At 34.3% G+C, this 17,154-nt stretch overlaps 1 pseudogene; it reads left to right on the forward strand.

Moving 5' to 3' along the window:
• The first annotated feature begins 8,388 nt into the window (after positions 1-8,388).
• Positions 8,389-9,254, forward strand: LOC103098589 (proline-rich nuclear receptor coactivator 2-like; annotated as a pseudogene).
• Positions 9,255-17,154: the final 7,900 nt, after the last annotated feature.

A 17,154-nucleotide genomic window follows, 5' to 3' on the forward strand; every position in this document is an offset into this window, starting at 1 on the left:
TCAGAAAGACAAATGATTTGTCCATTTCAGGATTGCCTTCTTGTGTAGTGTACTTAATGTTCCAATAGTTCAATGATTCCTCTTACTGTCTTTTATATAGCATTTAGTGATCTTGTTTCCTTTTTCTATGAGCATTATTTATGAAAAAAAAAGCTATGTTGGTAAAGCCAGACTTTAAAAAAATACTTGGCTTAGTGTTAATTTTGTTTAGGAGAGAATTGTAAATGATGATAAATGCAGTGCAAAGTAATGACCCCATCCTTCCATCTATCATATTGTTAAATCAAATTTTGAGTGTTACATTAATGTGATAAAATGCTTTCTGCTTAGTTGTTTCTTTTTAGTCATTTAGAAACTGAAATCAGATAAAGAAATTGGAGCTGAGCAAACAAAATTGCAGAAAGCATGATCTATATGCCAATAAATTAAGAACAAAATAATCGATCATATATCTTTGGTGTATCCAAATTATGCAGTGGAGCCTAATGCTACTTCATACAGATTATCAGTGGTATCATAATTGCATAGTTTTACTGAATTATATTTTAGCAAACTTTTCTAGTAGTCTGGCATTATAATGAAAAGTTAAGTTATGGTACAGTATTTAAATGAATGCATTATTTTAAACTAAGCAACAGTGCCATCTGTTCTGCTCTAATTATGAATGCAGAATGAGCATATTTCACAATTACATATGTAAAATGTGATGCATATGTGACTTGGATTCATGTTTGTGGTTTATGCAACCTCACATGAATCTGAAGCTCTCTTTATCCTCGTAGGATAACTGTTTATTTCCAAAATAGCAATTTTCCTGGTGTAGAAATAAAGGATAAGGAAAGCCACAAGCATAATTTAATGAGAATTTTATTTAATCCCTTCCTTATAGTAAGTGGACAAGAGGGAAATATTATTGAAAATTCTAGCCCTTTGTACTAAGGTAGAATTGTTAAAAGTAGTCTCACTTTATGGCAAATTATTGTAAAGGTTTTCATAAATTGCTTCTCTGAACCTGGGCAAAGGCAAGGGGAGAGACTGATAATAAATATAATCAAAGTACTTTTGGAAAAATATTTTAGGATGTGATAGAGGCATAGGTAAGCTACTAGCAGTAACATATCACCCCTACACTAAAAAGAATCAAAATATAAAATCAATTCAATGCAGCAAGCCTTTATTAAGTGGCTACTATGAACTGGGGATACAAAAAAATAGTCCTTTAAGTAATATTTCCCCTCAAGGAACATTCATTGGACTAGAGAATATGACATATACTTGAATATTAAACAAAGTATAATTGAGTAGGGAAAGAACATCAACAAATATGAGGATAAATCCACTGCCATTGAAGGAACCAACTGAGTCTGAATGCAAATTGGAACATACCACTCTTCCTTTTATTTCCTCCATGAATTTTTCCCTAGTGTAAACAATGTATCTTTACCAACATGAGAAACAAAGAAATAAGTATTATCTGATAACACATGCACAACCTATATCATATTACCTGCTCTCTTAAGAAGAGGAAGGGTGTTGAGGAGTAGAAGAGAGGGAGAGGACACATTACAAAATTTAAGAAAATAATTATTAAAAAAATATCAATATTAAATCTAGAAAATATTTTTAAAAAATCAAATATGAAGATCAGAGTAGAGCTTGACAAAGGAGTGGTACCTAAGAAGAACCTTGAAAGAAGACAAAGATTCTAAGAAGCAGAAAGAATGAATTATGTATCCTTTTTGCAGAATGTTAACTTGTACCAAAACAAGAAGTTGGGAAATGGGGGATCTGTTTTGGGGAAAGGTGAGTAGTGTGTTTGGATGAAAGGCAAAATGCAAACAGAATAGTAATAGGAAATGAGTTTTAAAAGACAGAGGACAGCCCAAGTACAGAGTACCTAAAATATCAGTCTAAGGGATTTGCATTTTTTTCTTACTGACAATGGGGAACCAATGGAAGTTTTTTTGATCTGGAGAACTAATCTGCTTAACCAACATTACTTAGTTAGTATGAATGCTATCATTGTGCTAACTGCCCTGTGCCCCCCAAATAAAAACAACCTAGAAATTAAAAGGATTACCCATCAATTGACTAATAATTAATGAATTGTGGCATATAATATAATATATTTTTGTTCTGAATGCAGAAATGTTTTCATTGAAAAAATTGTAAGAAGTAATGCAAGATGGAGAGAGTAGAAGCAGAAAAATAAAATTAAACAATAACAAAAGCACTGGAAAGATAACTGTGAAAGCTTTAAGAATTGTAATGAGTGGAATAATGATTACACATAATCAGTGCTGAAACATCTTTTTTACATCCTGTAATATATGTGATTCATATGGAATATACAACAAAACATATTGATTTTTTAAATATAGTCAATGTGAGACTGATGTGACTGTATTTGTTGCAAGAAATTTGTTTTGCTTTTGTCTATTTTAATCACATCAAAGAAATAATATAGATAAAATTTTATTAAAATCACTTTATAAAAAGGAAGATTTTTTTAGGGAGCTACATGTAGAAAGTATGTAAGAGGTGAGAAATATGTTAGCTAGGCAAGTTACAACATTATTATATTTGTTCATGAGAAATGATATGGCACTAAGTCAAATTAATGAATGTAGAGGAAGGAAATAAATATTTTAGGAGTGGAAATGAAATGATATGACAACTGATTGGATGTGTTTCAATAAACAATAAAGTTTCATGGAATTCAAGAAAGGAGGGGAACATCAAAGAAGGGAGTAATCAATATGATTAACAATTTGTTATGATAGAAAGGAGAGGGACAATGGAAATGTTGTTGAAATTGAGATAATTACCAAACTGGAAGAGAGGTATTAGTTTACCAGTGAGTGGGATCAGAAGTTATTTTTCAGGTAGTTGACAAGTAGATGATAAAGAAGAGCAGATATTGAAGAGAGAATATTCTAAGAGTTTAACACTATAAGGGAGATAAACAGTTTAACAACCTGAGGACATCACAGGATTAAGGAAATGTTTGAATTAAAGGATGAAGCAAACCTGAGCTTGTTTGAATGCCACAAGGAAAGAATCATTAGACTTGGGACATTTATTCAAGGACATAGAGGAGTGCTTAATTGAACCATGCCCTAGAGAAGATAACAGAAGAAATGGTTTAAAGTAGAGATAGAGGCTTTGATTTTGGTGAGAATAAGTTACCTTCTTTTTCTTTTGTTTCTTTTTTAAAAAACCCTTCCTTTCCTTTTTAGAATCAATACTGTGTGTTGGTTCTAAAGCAGAAGAGCAGTAAGGGCTAGGCAATGGGGCTTAAGAGACCTGTCCAGGGTTACATAGCTAGAAAGTGTGTGAGGCCAGATGCCTTCTTTTACAGTGAATGGATTGAAGAAGAAAGAAGCAAAATTGAAGGGGATTTTTAAGCTACAAAAAAGGGAGAAAGGGAAGTTTATGGTGACTTGCCTCTACTTTCTCAATAAAGGAAGAAGGAACTGAATAAAGTTGAATTTCTGGTAACAGAAAAGATTGGAAAGATTTAGGGGTTTGAAATTAGATTTAACTTATAAATTGTTTAAGGAAATGAAAAAGAAATTCATTGATCTCTATGAGAATATTTTTAAACATGCTTCTAGAAAGAAGTATTAATTTGGTGGGGATAAAGCTGCCCTTTCCAAAAAAAAGTTACCTTGGTTTACCAGAGTAGAAAAATTGAATAGTGCATAAAGGGCTCAGATATTGCAACAAGCTCCATCTAGTTGTGGACGAACGTTCCCTGTGAAAGGAAGAATTCCCTTTGCATCAAATTGAAAATTGCCATTAAAGAAAGAGAATAAATGTTGTATTCATGTATGTTCAATATCTCAGAGGAAGGAAGTACCTGCTTTCTCTTCTCTTCTTTCTTTTTTTTTCAGAGAAGTCAATCTACTGGGACTCAAAAATCATTTTTTTTACATTATTTCATTAATTGTAGATTCATGGCTGACTAGAAGCTTTTAGAGAATTGTTTTCAATTTCCCATAGCGATTAAGTAACCATGAATTCATCTTTTAGCTTTTTTCTAGTCAGAGTATCGTGGAAAAATCAGAATGAGGAGAAAAAAAGACAATGTCTTAAATCCATTTGTTTTTCACTCTTTTTGCCATTTCTTGAGCCCATTTATGGTTTTCTTGCAAAAATACTGTTTTTTTTTTTCTTCACTTGCTCATTTTACATATGAGGAACTAAAGCAAACAGGGTTAAGTGACTTGCTTAGGGTGACATAGTCAGTGAATAAGCCTGGGTTTGAATGGATTCTAAGCCCAGCACTCTATCTACTGTGCCCCTGATATTGCCTGAATTGTAAGGAGGATGCTACATGAAGACTCTTCATAGAGGTTGAGATATTCTCAAGGATAAGAGTGTACTACTATCTTTCTGAACTCTGGTTCAATCATTTTCCTTTTGGAATCACTGGTAATAGAGCTTTTTGAGTTAAGTAGGCCAAAAGGTTAAAATTCACATGCTGTCATGACACACCTTAGTTCAGTTCCTTTGCTTGTCTCTTTAGAGTTTTGAATCTGTTTTTTGGCCTTCCCTTTCAGTCTGTACTTGCCTCCTGATGTAGACATCACCATTAGCTATACATGTCTCAAGGGTAATATATTATGATACATTGGGAAATGAGAAATATAAAATCCTCCCCATCCTTTGAAATTCAAAACTCCTCCTTTATTCAAGGAATCTTGGGGAAAGAAGCCTAGGCTAAGTACAAGGCAGTCTCTACCTCTACCCCTTTCCCATCAATTTCTTGTCAGGGATGACCCTATTTCTCTCTTCCATAAAATCTCTTGATTCCAAAGAGCTAAATAGTGTTACATATGTCCAGAGTTCATGAATAAGTCCCTTGGATATCCTGTACAGAATTGGAGGCATCTAGGGAGATATCCTTTCCATGTTAAGATCTAATAAAGAACCAATATATAGTCTCACCTCAGAAACTTTTTTAAGGCAATGCATATTTTTTAAATGGAGAGAGATAATCTGATTGATTTACTCAGTCTCACCCTTACTGTTAAAACCAAAGGAATCCTTGTCATTACTTTCTCTGAATGTGAACCCCCAGCAAAAATGAATTTGTTATTTGCTTATTTTTTGTGTTTAAGCAGAGACGAACCCATGTTTTTCCTTGTTTCTGTCTGTTTATCTAGAGTGAAAAAATCATTGCCTAATATAAAGCTTTTTCTTCAGTGTTTTCTTTTCTAATAGTCACAATTTTTTTGAAGTCCCATATATATCTTTTTCATTCACACTATCATTTTTCATCTTCTTGCTTTTATTTTTGTCCTTTTTTACTCTTCTTAGATGCTTCACAGATCTTAGACCATGAGAAAATACATGAACACAAACAATGGGAGCCTCATTTTCTCTGCTTGTGATATTGATTTGGTTCATTTGTATTGAACTCAATATAAAAAGATATTTGAAAAACACCAGAGCTTCAATAGTTAATGATTACTTAATTATCCTTAGTGATTATGTATATTTTTCTATGGAAAAAATAATTAGGTATAAGCAATGCTTTCATTTAAATGTGTCAAAGAACATACATTTCAATAATAAATCATATGGATGCCATAACTAGAAGAGATTGAAGAAGACATCTAGACTTATACCGTATTTATACAGAGGAGAATACTAGCCTAAAGAGGGTAAGTGACTTACCATTTGTTTAGCAGGAAATGAGTAGAAAATTGACCACCTGACTGTCATTCTAGTTTACTTTCCTGACAATAACATTTCTTTAGTATTTTATATTAATAATAATTTAAAATATCACTCATCATGTCACAAAGAAGTAAATAAAATAAAAGATGCATAAGAAATGCAAAAGTCTTGGAAATAAAAGAGAAATAGGAAGATTAGAATGTACTTCCTAGGTAATTAATTATTTTAGGTAGTTTTTGAAGTAAATTGCATTTTATACACTTTTTATTTCTGACATAGAAAGTTCCTCAAGGACCAATATCATTGTTGTTACTATAACATTATTTCACATTTCCGTTTTACAAAATATTTTCATAAAAAATTCTAAGGACATTGTAAAAATACCATTTCCCCATCTATAGATAAGAGTATTTTCTTCCTCATGTTAGAAATAATTTCTCTGATATCTATTATTTATATTTGATAATAATTGAGAAAAGAAGGTGGAACCCAGATCTTCTTCCTCTAAGTAGAGGACTCCTTCAATTATATTATGATTAGGGTTTTTTCATCCTGCTTTGGGGACAATATTTAACATTGGTCAGGGCTTCTACATTGATCTTAAATAGAAGACATTTTAGTAGAAGTAAATACAAAAAAGCAACACTATCTAATAGGAGAATTGTGTTCAAAGTAAGCTTTTTTTAAATTTTATAGTATTTTATTTGATCATTTCCATGCATTTTTCATTAAAGACAAAGATCATTTTCTTTTCCTCCCTCCCACCCCCCGTGGCCGACGCGTGATTCCACTGGTATCATATGTGTTCTTGACTCGAACCCATTGCGATGTTGTCAGTATTTGCATCAGAGTGTTCGCTCAGAGTCTTTCCTCTGTCATGTCCCCTCAGCCATTGTAGTCACGCAGTTGCTTTTCCTCGGTGTTTCTACTCCCTCAGTTTGTCCTCTGCTTATGGATAGTGTTTTTTTCTCCTTGATCCCTGCAGATTGTGCAGGGACATTACACTGCCACTAATGGAGAATTCCATTACGTTCGATTATACCACAGTGTGTTTGTCTCTGTGTACAATGTTCTCCTGGTTCTGCTCCTCTCGCTCTGCATCACTTCCTGGAGGTCATTCCAGTCTCCATGGAATTCCTCCACTTTATTATTCCTTTTTGCACAATAATATTCCATCACCAACATATACCACAATTTGTTCAGCCATTCCCCAAATGATGGGCATCCCCTCGTTTTCCAATTTTTGGCCACCACAAAGAGCGCAACTATGAATATTTTTGTACAAGTCTTTTTGTCCCTTATCTCTTTGGGGTACAGACCCAGCAGTGCTATGGCTAGATCAAAGGGTAGACATTCTTTTATCGCCCTTTGTGCATAGTTCCAAATTGCCCTCCAGAATGGCTGGATCAGTTCACAACTCCAACAGCAATGAATTAATGTCCCTACTTTGCCACATCCCCTCCAGCATTCATTACTTTCCATAACTGTCATGTTAGCCAATCTGCTAGGTGTGAAGTGATACCTCAGAGTTGTTTTGATTTGCATCTCTCTGATTATAAGAGATGTGGAGCACTTCTTCATGTGCTTATTAATAGTTTTGATTTCTTTATCTGAAAACTGCCTATCCATGTCCCTCAAAGTAAGCTTTTGTGAGCAAAACTCAACTTCTCTATTTCATTGTGTGACTATGAGAAAGTCATATCAACTTTCTCAAACCTTAAGTTCCTCATCTGTCAATGAAGGGGATGCATCACCTATCTCACAGAGCTGTTGTGAGGCAAAGTTTTATAAATGTTTCAGTAATATAGAAATACAGATTTTTAACTATAACTGCCGAATTTCTATGTATGTCTTGCATTCCCTCTCTACATTCTCTGCTATAATTTTTAACTATTTCTTAACTAATCTTGGGTGTTATCATCACTCATGTGGATCTGGTCTTTATGGTTTGCAAAGTTGCTTTTCTCAGAATATATGTGAAGTATTATCACAGATTTTGAGTGGTAAGGATCTCTGATGACCATCTAATTTATTTTTCAAATGGAAAAAAAAGGCTGCTTTTTTGGCCCAAGGAGGCTACTTTTTCAAATAGGTAGTCAACATTAGAAGCAAAACATGAGCCTCTACCTGTAGTACCAGGCATATTTACAGTGTATCATATAATAGGAAGGATGTTATATGCCCATTTTACAGATAAGAAAATTCAGGCTATGAAAGGTAAGTGATTTAGCCAAGTTCAAAAATCTTCTGAGTCTCCAGGACTTGAATTTTCAATTTCTGGTCCTAAGTTCATCACATTTCTCAGTAATCTACATTGTGTATCTATGTAACATCTTTATGCACACATTGGTTTTGGGGGATTATAAGAGATGGAATAAGGATAGAATGCTATTAAAATGACCTAAGCTAAATCACTATTAGTGAGTAAATCTCATAATAACTGAGAAGCAGTCTGGCAGTGATAAGAAAGGTAATTTTGGAATCAAGGAATCCTGGTTTTGATTCATCACTTATTAGTATTAGCAGTGTAAATAAAAGTTTGTCATTTATAATCTATCAATCTCTCCATTTTGTCTGGGGTGACGGAAAGAGAAGGTTGAAGAAGGCTGTGGTCTTGGGGGGGGGGGTGTAGCCAGTCTTCATATTTTGTCTAGTTAGGTCAGGTCTGGTTCAGGTGTGGCCCACACGCCCTCTTGCTGCTTCTTGAGGAGGGACCGTCATTGTCCTGGAGCTCAGAGACGCTGGGACTTTTCCTCCCAACCTGGGTGCCAAGGAGACTCTGATGTTGAACTCAGTGGATCAGCCCATGAAAACTTCCATACTCAGACAAAGAAAGGGATCTGGTCAAAACAATACTTACTATCTTGGACTTGGCAGCAGGGAAGAAGACAAGTGGTGAAAATCTTACAGTCTGCAAAGCAGACTGAAAGGTGACATAGAAGCTGGAGATGGGTGGTGGGGAGAGATTCAACATTTGTTTCCCAATCTAGAAATGTTCGTAAGAACCAACAGCAGCAACTTAATAAGCAAAAGAACAAGGATCAGAATTCCCAGATGAAGATTGTTCACAAACAGAAAGAAATAGGACACATCTGTAATTCATCTGCAGTTGTATGGCAGGCTGTGCAAAATGGGGGGAAGAATGGGCATGTTCCAAATAATCAAAATTGGAATTCCAGCTAAGCAAGCTCCAATTAATTTTTAAGTCCCAAACTAATCAGAACTATGCTGGAGCACAATTTAGCGAGCCCCCATCACCAAGTGTTTTGCTTAAACCTCCCACTCACTGGGTTCCAATATCCTTGAATCCTTTTGCTAAAGAAATTACCTTTCAACTGAAAACTTTATTGTCATGTGCTGATGGTGAAATGTTTAGGGCATCAGATGGTTTAGAGGAAGAAATCAAGCCTCTGGTCCTAAGCATAAACATTTCTTGGTTAGGGAAATTCTGTCTTATCTCTTTTCAGCAGCTGACTGATGATAGTGGTCAATACTTGATGTATAGTGTCATCTTGTGTACATGCCTATGCTTTTCATATATACGTGAGCCTTGTGAAGAGTTATGACGTCAGCATTAGAAGGCAGTTTAAAATATTGTCCATTTCTGGACTTGATGTCAATTTCAATTGAACAGCAGCTCTCCAAGTTTTGAATTTGAAATCATAGTTTGAATTGTAGATCAGGGTGTACGTATGGTATAGATTCATGGGCTTTTTTTAATTAGGGGAAAATATGTATTATAAATCATGTTTCTAGGCAAAAGAAAACCACAATGGTGCAATGGCACATTTCATGTGAGGCAGTAGCAGATTTGTGATTTCTGGAAAAGGAGCTAAGTCACTTATATTCCATTGTGGCTGGACTAGATAAAAGATAAAGTTGAGCACCAGCCACATGTAATGGGATGTAAATAGAAACCACAACAGCACTGAACTGCCAAATCCAATGTGAACTTTCTGGGATAGATGGATAGATGTGTGATAGGAATCCTTGACAATGAATCAAGGAGGGGAATGCCAGTCATGGAGGTGGTCCTGAAATCAAAGGGACTCGTGGTTGATGACATTATACAGGGAAGGTGGAGCCTGGGTAGGGCAGAGAACATTGCCTCATCCCTTCAGGGTTACTGGCATTTGTATGCTTCATTTTCCAGGAACACTTATTTCTCAGTTGCTATATGGTCAGGAACTACCTGGCGACCTCCCCTTAGGAGAGACTAGCATATAGACAGACAAAAGTATTTTCTGTGTCAGGAGAATGTACCAAAAATCTTCTTAAAGATATAATCTTTATTCAGTATTTGGCCACATTGTGAATAGTTTTCAAAATGCATCAAGGCAGTGGCAGAATTGCTCTGACTTCAGACAGGAGATTCCTGTGAGAGTTTTGAAGTAGGATAGTCAAGTAGTAAATAACCTAGGAAAGAGAGCCATGTAAATAAATGTAAAATGTATAGCATATGTAAATTTTTGCTGGCCTTTTCTTCAAAAGGAGTATTTTTTTAAATACAGAATTGCTCAATATAATGCAGGTCTTGGACTGAACAAAGACAGTCTGATTTTAGAAGGATCAAGATATATTTTTTAAAAGAAAGCAGTGTCCTTGCATTAAGTTGCTAATGCTACATGTTTTTATTCAGCTGGAAACTGTCTTGCAAGAAACTAACTTAGAGCTATTAGGAAAAAAAAAACAGAACTTCTAAAGTTGCTAAGACACAGAGTGCTCTTATTTTGAACACATAAAAGAACGTTTGAATAAGAATACTATTAGAACAGGCCTAATTATTTTTTTTTTCAAAAAAGCAAAGCAAACCAAAAAAACAGGGTCAACAAGAAGGCAATTTTGATTGAATGACAATCTCTTACTAAAGGGTTCCTTCTCAGAAAACAGGGTACTCCCTTTGGTCTTTTCCTATCAATGCTTTGAACTAATGACCAATTAGAAAATGACAGACATTTTGGTTTTTTCCATAACCCAGTGGAACATTCCTGAGAAATGGATACATCAGATTTTCTGGTTTTTTTTTTACTACACAGATGTATTATTTTGTAAGATTATGCAGTCAGGAATAATATGAGCACTGATTTAAAAAAAACTAACCCAAGAATGGGTAAGAAAGTGAAAAATTTGATTTTTAAACAGTAACTTGTCTGGAAAAATATTTACCAAAAAAAAAATGAAAGCTCTCCCAATGTTTAGTTTTCTTTAAAAAATTGATTGGTATATTGACCACATTTTGCTTTTCTCCAAGGAGAAATACCTTAAGAACAGATGTCCAAATACATTTGGTATTTAATCAACGTTTGTGAAGTACTTGTATACGTATGTGAATTGGAAACAAAAGTGAAAATAAAATTATTTCTCCCTTAAAAAATATAAAATAATAAAAAATATAATCTCTTAGTCTGCAAGTATTCTCTTAGACCTTATAATTGATGGGTGGTCTGTGTTGGTGAAGGGATTTCCTACATTGAAAGCTTTACAAAGGTACAAAAGAAGAAACTGTAAGTAAAGCATTTTGAAATACACAAAGGGAACTTAAACAATACTAGGAAATATATTTTAAATAATATCTACAGATATTATTCCTAATTTACTTATTTGGAAAATGAAGCTCAGAAAGTTTAAATATATGGTAAAATAACTGGGTAAATATCAGAAATTCAGTTTGAAAATTGTCCTTTTAAGTCCAACATGCTATCTACCCTGCCATGTGGCTTGCTTTGGTCTCCTACCAGCTTTAAGTGCTAATCTTGGAATCAGGAATATGAAAGTTTAAATTCTGCCTCTCACAGTTATTAGCTTGTGTGATCCTGGATGAGTTCTATAACTTACCCATAGTTTCTTCATCTGTAAAATAAAGAAAATTATCTTCATTTATTTCACAACTTCACGAGGAGGAAAAGAAATGACATAGTAAATAAAAGTTGTTTTTTTTAATATTGGTATTTTTATCATTACCAGAATTACTATTACTTCATTTGACTAAAGGATGCTTTGTTAGCCTTATAAGGGAAATTGATCTCAACTACTTTCCTGAAGAAAATAAGACTAACATTTATTAAGAATATGTTACATTAATTATGCTTGTATTATTTAATTCTTCTCTTGGACACTGTCCCAGGGTGGTCTGTTGTACCAAAATTTGTCTTTTATATAGATGACATTGTAGTTCACAAATGTGGAAAAGGTTCTCTGGAGGCATATCATAGAGTTCCTTACTACCTGCATCCCTGTCACTAGAGAAATAATTATTAGTATGATTTATGTGTCCGAGTGAAACCTCAGAGATTGATGAACTTTACTAATCGCTTTTATTACATAACTGTCCTTGTATCTTGAAACTTGGGTTCTCTGAGCCTCCATAGGTAGCCATTTAATTTCTTTACAAGATGCAAGGTTTGGTTCATATGTACACACATTGCCAAGTGGATTGGTACACCATATAAGGATAAGGGTATTATTTTTACTTGTACTGTTGGTGCCTCACACTGTATCCAACACTTAGTAGGTGACTATAAAGACCTGTTGATTGATATAAAAACATTTCCTTTGGTCTAGGATAGATTCCCTGATTAAGCTGTGTCATTCAGCATAGATAAAATATGAGTTATTCCATTGTTATTTTATAATGCAAATTTGAGGTGGCCACCATAATGTAGCTACATGTGAAGTAAAAAGCTCATTAAAACATATTTTACCTCAGGATGAAGGCTTTTTAATGAAAGAAAAGCCTTCATTTGCACAGTATGGAGGTAAAATAAAAATACTGAATTTGTATGTATTATTCAGAGATTAATAGGACTCATTGTGTTATATGAGAACAGTGTATTTAAAGTAATGCAACAATTTCTTTTTCCTCAAAGCAAAAATCTTTGCTTTCATGGCTATTTTCTACTAAATAAAAGAAAATGCCCCTAACTAATATTGTTGGCTACACATTGCATTTCCGAGGAACATTTGGAACAATAACGAGTCATTTGCAGTTTAGGTTTATGAGTCTCTTTGCTGTGCTTTGGAGCCCCAAACATAAAAAGGCATTGTAAAAGGCTATTAAACACAACCTCCCCTTAATGTTTACCATCACCATTTTCAGGGTTTTCCTCCCCCTCCCCTGTCTTCATTTATTTCCATTCGGACTCTGAATGAACCTGTGTTATATGTCAGGTGTAATCTTGTCTGTATCTATACCACAACCATGCATTATTATTCCCTGTCTCAGACATCAACTATTTTGAAAATGAATTGTTGCTCAGAAAAGCTTTGTTAATTTAGAAGAGAATAAATGAAAATATGTACAATTCCTACCCGAAACTCAATACCTGGATGTTCATTAAACATCTAAGAAATGTAATCAGACTGCCCAGATTTAATTGCTCATTTACAATCCAGTTCCTAGTTGATGGCCCTCTTCTAATTCCTACATACATAATGAAATAAATAACTTTGCATTTGAGATGGCCATTTCATTAGGTTATAGTAAGGCCTGAGAATTCTCTTTCTTGACATATAATTTATGTTTCAATACCCTTCTTCAAAAAATATTTTAGTGATCATTTTCACTGCAGAGCTATTTCCACTACTTTCCTACCAGCGTTAAATTCTGTGTTGTAACAAAGTGAGGGAGTTAAGTAAAACTGGCTGAGCAATCAAACCCATCATGCATCAGAGGTGGCAATTCAAACCCACAGTTCTTCAACTTTATTATTTTATTAAGAAAAATTTAATAATATCCTTTGTTTTATCATTGCCTAAATTTCCCCCCGAATATCACTCCTATCCCCCTTTCAGAAAGTTACCTTATATAACAAATTTTTTTTAAGACTTTCAAATTTCTAGTGACTTTAGGAAAATATTTTTCATTATATGTTCTCTGGGACCAAAAGTGATCACTGAAATTATAGATTGATTGCCTTATAGTGTTCTCTTTCCCACTTAGATTATTGTAGTCATGTATGTTCTCCTATTTCTGTGTCTTTTTCTCTGCATTAATTTAGCCAGAGAATAAACATTAATTAGATTAAGTAAGTAGAGGTACAAACAAAGGTAAAAATATACAAAACTGATCTTTCTCTCAAGTGGCGCTATATAACAGAAGCAACAAAATGCAAACAACTATGTACAAACAAGCAATATACAGGACATGATGGAGAAAACTCAACAGAGACACAGCAAAGTGGGATTGAGAAAGGCTTCCTGTAGGTGGTCATACAAATCTTCTAACTTCCTTATAATTATCTTTTCACATTTTGAAATAATATTCCATTAAATTCATATATCACTATTTGTTCATTTTCTAACTAAAACTCTCAGAAATATTTTTCCCAATTTGGAGATTTGGAAGACTCTAAGACTCTATAGGCTAATTATCTATCTATCTATCTATCTATCTATCTATCTATCTATCTATCTATCTATCTATCTATCTATCTATCTGTCTGTCTGTCTGTCTGTCTATCTATCTATATAGCTATCCTTTCTATTTCTTTCTGTGTATTGATCAATACATGTATATGTCTTGCATGTATACATATGCATAAGTAAATGTTAATAGGACCACCTATATAAATCTATGAGATACAAAAGTGGTAATTTTATTAACAGAAATTTAGATAGATAGATAGAAAGATAGGCATGCATAGACATATACCTAGATGTCAATGTAGACATAGAGAGATTTTTGTTGTGTTTTTTTAACTGGATAAATGATTTAATCACTATATATATAGTAGTAGTCTCTTGTTAACCGAGGATGACGATTGTCTTTGTGCATTTTCATCTATGGTGTATAGATGAGTATGCACAAAGACACTTGTGCATGAAGGAGATTTAAGTGGAAAAGACGATGCACAGAGACAGTCCCACTCTCTCGGCGTTGGAAGCCTGGGTCCATTGGCATGAAAGGTCGTTACACCTGGAGACTTCCTCAGCTGCATTGGATGGCCATGTTGTCCTTTGTGCTCCAACACGCCCAAAGCACTCCACAGTGCTTTGCTGCATCGCCATCTCAGCCGTTGAACCTTCTTATTGGTTTCTTCCATCTGTTCTGCCGAAGCAGTCATCACATGCTGGGTGAGCAAAGCCCTGGTTCACCAGGGGTCGATGACCCGATGGCTACCCTCACAAGGTTTTGCAGGCCTGTTGAAGCCATTGCCCTGGGTGTGGCCGCTGCTGCATGCTAGCAGCTACTGGGAGCCACAAGTGAGAGCTGGGTGTCAGGTGAGGGTCAAAGGCTGGAAAGCTGCCCTAAGAGGGCACGACAAGTCCTCCATACCAGAGATTCTACCCCTCCCTGAGCACCCCATATACCCCACTAAATATATATGTACATATATATATATATATACATATATATATATATATATATATGGCAAAAAAGGGTTGAGACTTGCCCATAGTGACACAGATAGTAAGTGACTGATACTGAATTTGAATTCAGACCTTTCTGACTCCAAGCTCAGTACTCAAATCACTGTGCCACCTAGCTCTCTCCAGAGTTAAGCCTCCCCTTAGAATCTACTGAAATCTGGGGATCCATACAATTTCCACCTACTGGGTAGTAGTTGCAGCTTGACAGAAATGAAAATTTGCTTAATTTACTTTATTCATTCTAATGGATTTATGCTTAAAGGAGTAAAATTAAAAAAAAAAACTCCAGAAAAATATATCAGAGTTGTGTATCATGTTGAGTCAAGTAGAAGGCCATAGTTCATAAAGTTTTTACACAAGTAATATTTTAATTGGAAAAGGCATCATATTTTGACCTATGTTCAAAGGACCTATGTTCAAATTCTACTTCTGATGTCTACTAGCTGTGTGACCAATGGTAAGTTGCTTAGCTTCCCTTGGCCTTAAAGTTCTCATCAACAAATGGAAGGAACAGAATTAGATTGTCTCTGAGGTCCCTCAAAAGTATAATATATATATATATGTGTGTATATATATATATGTATATATATACATATGTATTTATATGTGTGTATAATAATCCATAATTCCCTTCAGAATATTGATCATCCTTCAATAATCTTCAAGTAACCAGATACCAAGAGATAGTAGATGAGGGGATTTGTCCTTGCCTAAGTGAAATATTGTTTTATAACACCATTTGAAAAGTGACCACAAATGAAGACCAGCTATTTCTTATTCAAAATGAATGGCGTAATGTTCAATAGGAAAATTAATTATATTTTATTTCTGTTTTTTTTAATATTGAGAAAATTTTCTGGGTTTGTTTCCCTTTACTCTGACATGAAGATGCTGAGTCTTTAAAACTTCTATAGTCTTTCATTTAAATTATTATGTGACATATTTATTTTCCTTTAACCAATATCTTTTGGACTAACTAAAAAAATAGGCTTTACAATACTTGAAAAAAGAAAATAATACTACATTCTTGAGATAATATATGTGTGTGTACACACACACACACATACACACACACACACATATATAATACTAACACTACTGTTTTTATTTCCCAGAGAATAAAGGAATGAAAAGATTATAGTCATGATATTTCTGTTATTTCTACATAGAGATTTCAGAAGGCAAACATTGAGAACAAAAGCCCAGGCAGACACAAAATACCACAAAAGACATGGAACAAAGCATCTCTAAAAACTCATTTTTACAACTGCTTGATTACATGGGTCGAGGGGATATGGCTGGGGATGTAGACTCTAAATGTTTGCTCTAGTGCAAACATCAACAACATGGAAATAGGTTCTGATCAAGGACACATGCAATACCCAGTGGAATATGGGAAGGGGTGGGGGAAGGGAGGAAGGGAAAGAATGTGATTCTTGTAACGAAGGAATAATGTTCTAAATTGACTAAATAAAAAAATAAAAACTCATTTTAGTTACAGATAATATTGTATGTCCTATTTCCCCCTGAACTTTATCTCAGTGTCAAATCCAATAGAATTTCACAAAGGACATATGTATCATTTATTCCTCTGATACTGTCATTAAGTAAACTCATTGTTGATGACATTAAATTTAATAATTAAAAATCTACTAATGTTCAACTATTTTGCTTTGTATTATACTAGGCACTCAATTTACCAATTATACACACAAGGTTATGTTAGCACTGATTTAAGTAGCTTATGTTGTTTTCTTTCAACTTTTTGGACTTTTTGTCCAGGATCCATACCATGACTAAAAATGCTTTCTCTTCTGCCTTCTCTGTTACTATAAAATTTAGCTTCCCAAACTCCTAATGATACAATAAGTCAATGGTCTCTGAAGGAAAAGTGATAGATACAGCTTTACCCAGATCTTTCTGGAACTAAAAATAGCCTCATAGGATTTGGAACTAAGCTATGCTTGGAAATAACAAAGACAATCTGATAAATCAAACTCATACCTTTTTGACTATTTTGGATCTTGGATTTTTAAAGGCAAAGTGAGACTAGTGTTTTTAACATTGAAGAAAGAGTCAGTGATCAGACATTTGGAT

This window comes from Monodelphis domestica, chromosome 7, assembly GCF_027887165.1.
Source record: "Monodelphis domestica isolate mMonDom1 chromosome 7, mMonDom1.pri, whole genome shotgun sequence".
Lineage (NCBI taxonomy): Eukaryota > Metazoa > Chordata > Mammalia > Didelphimorphia > Didelphidae > Monodelphis > Monodelphis domestica.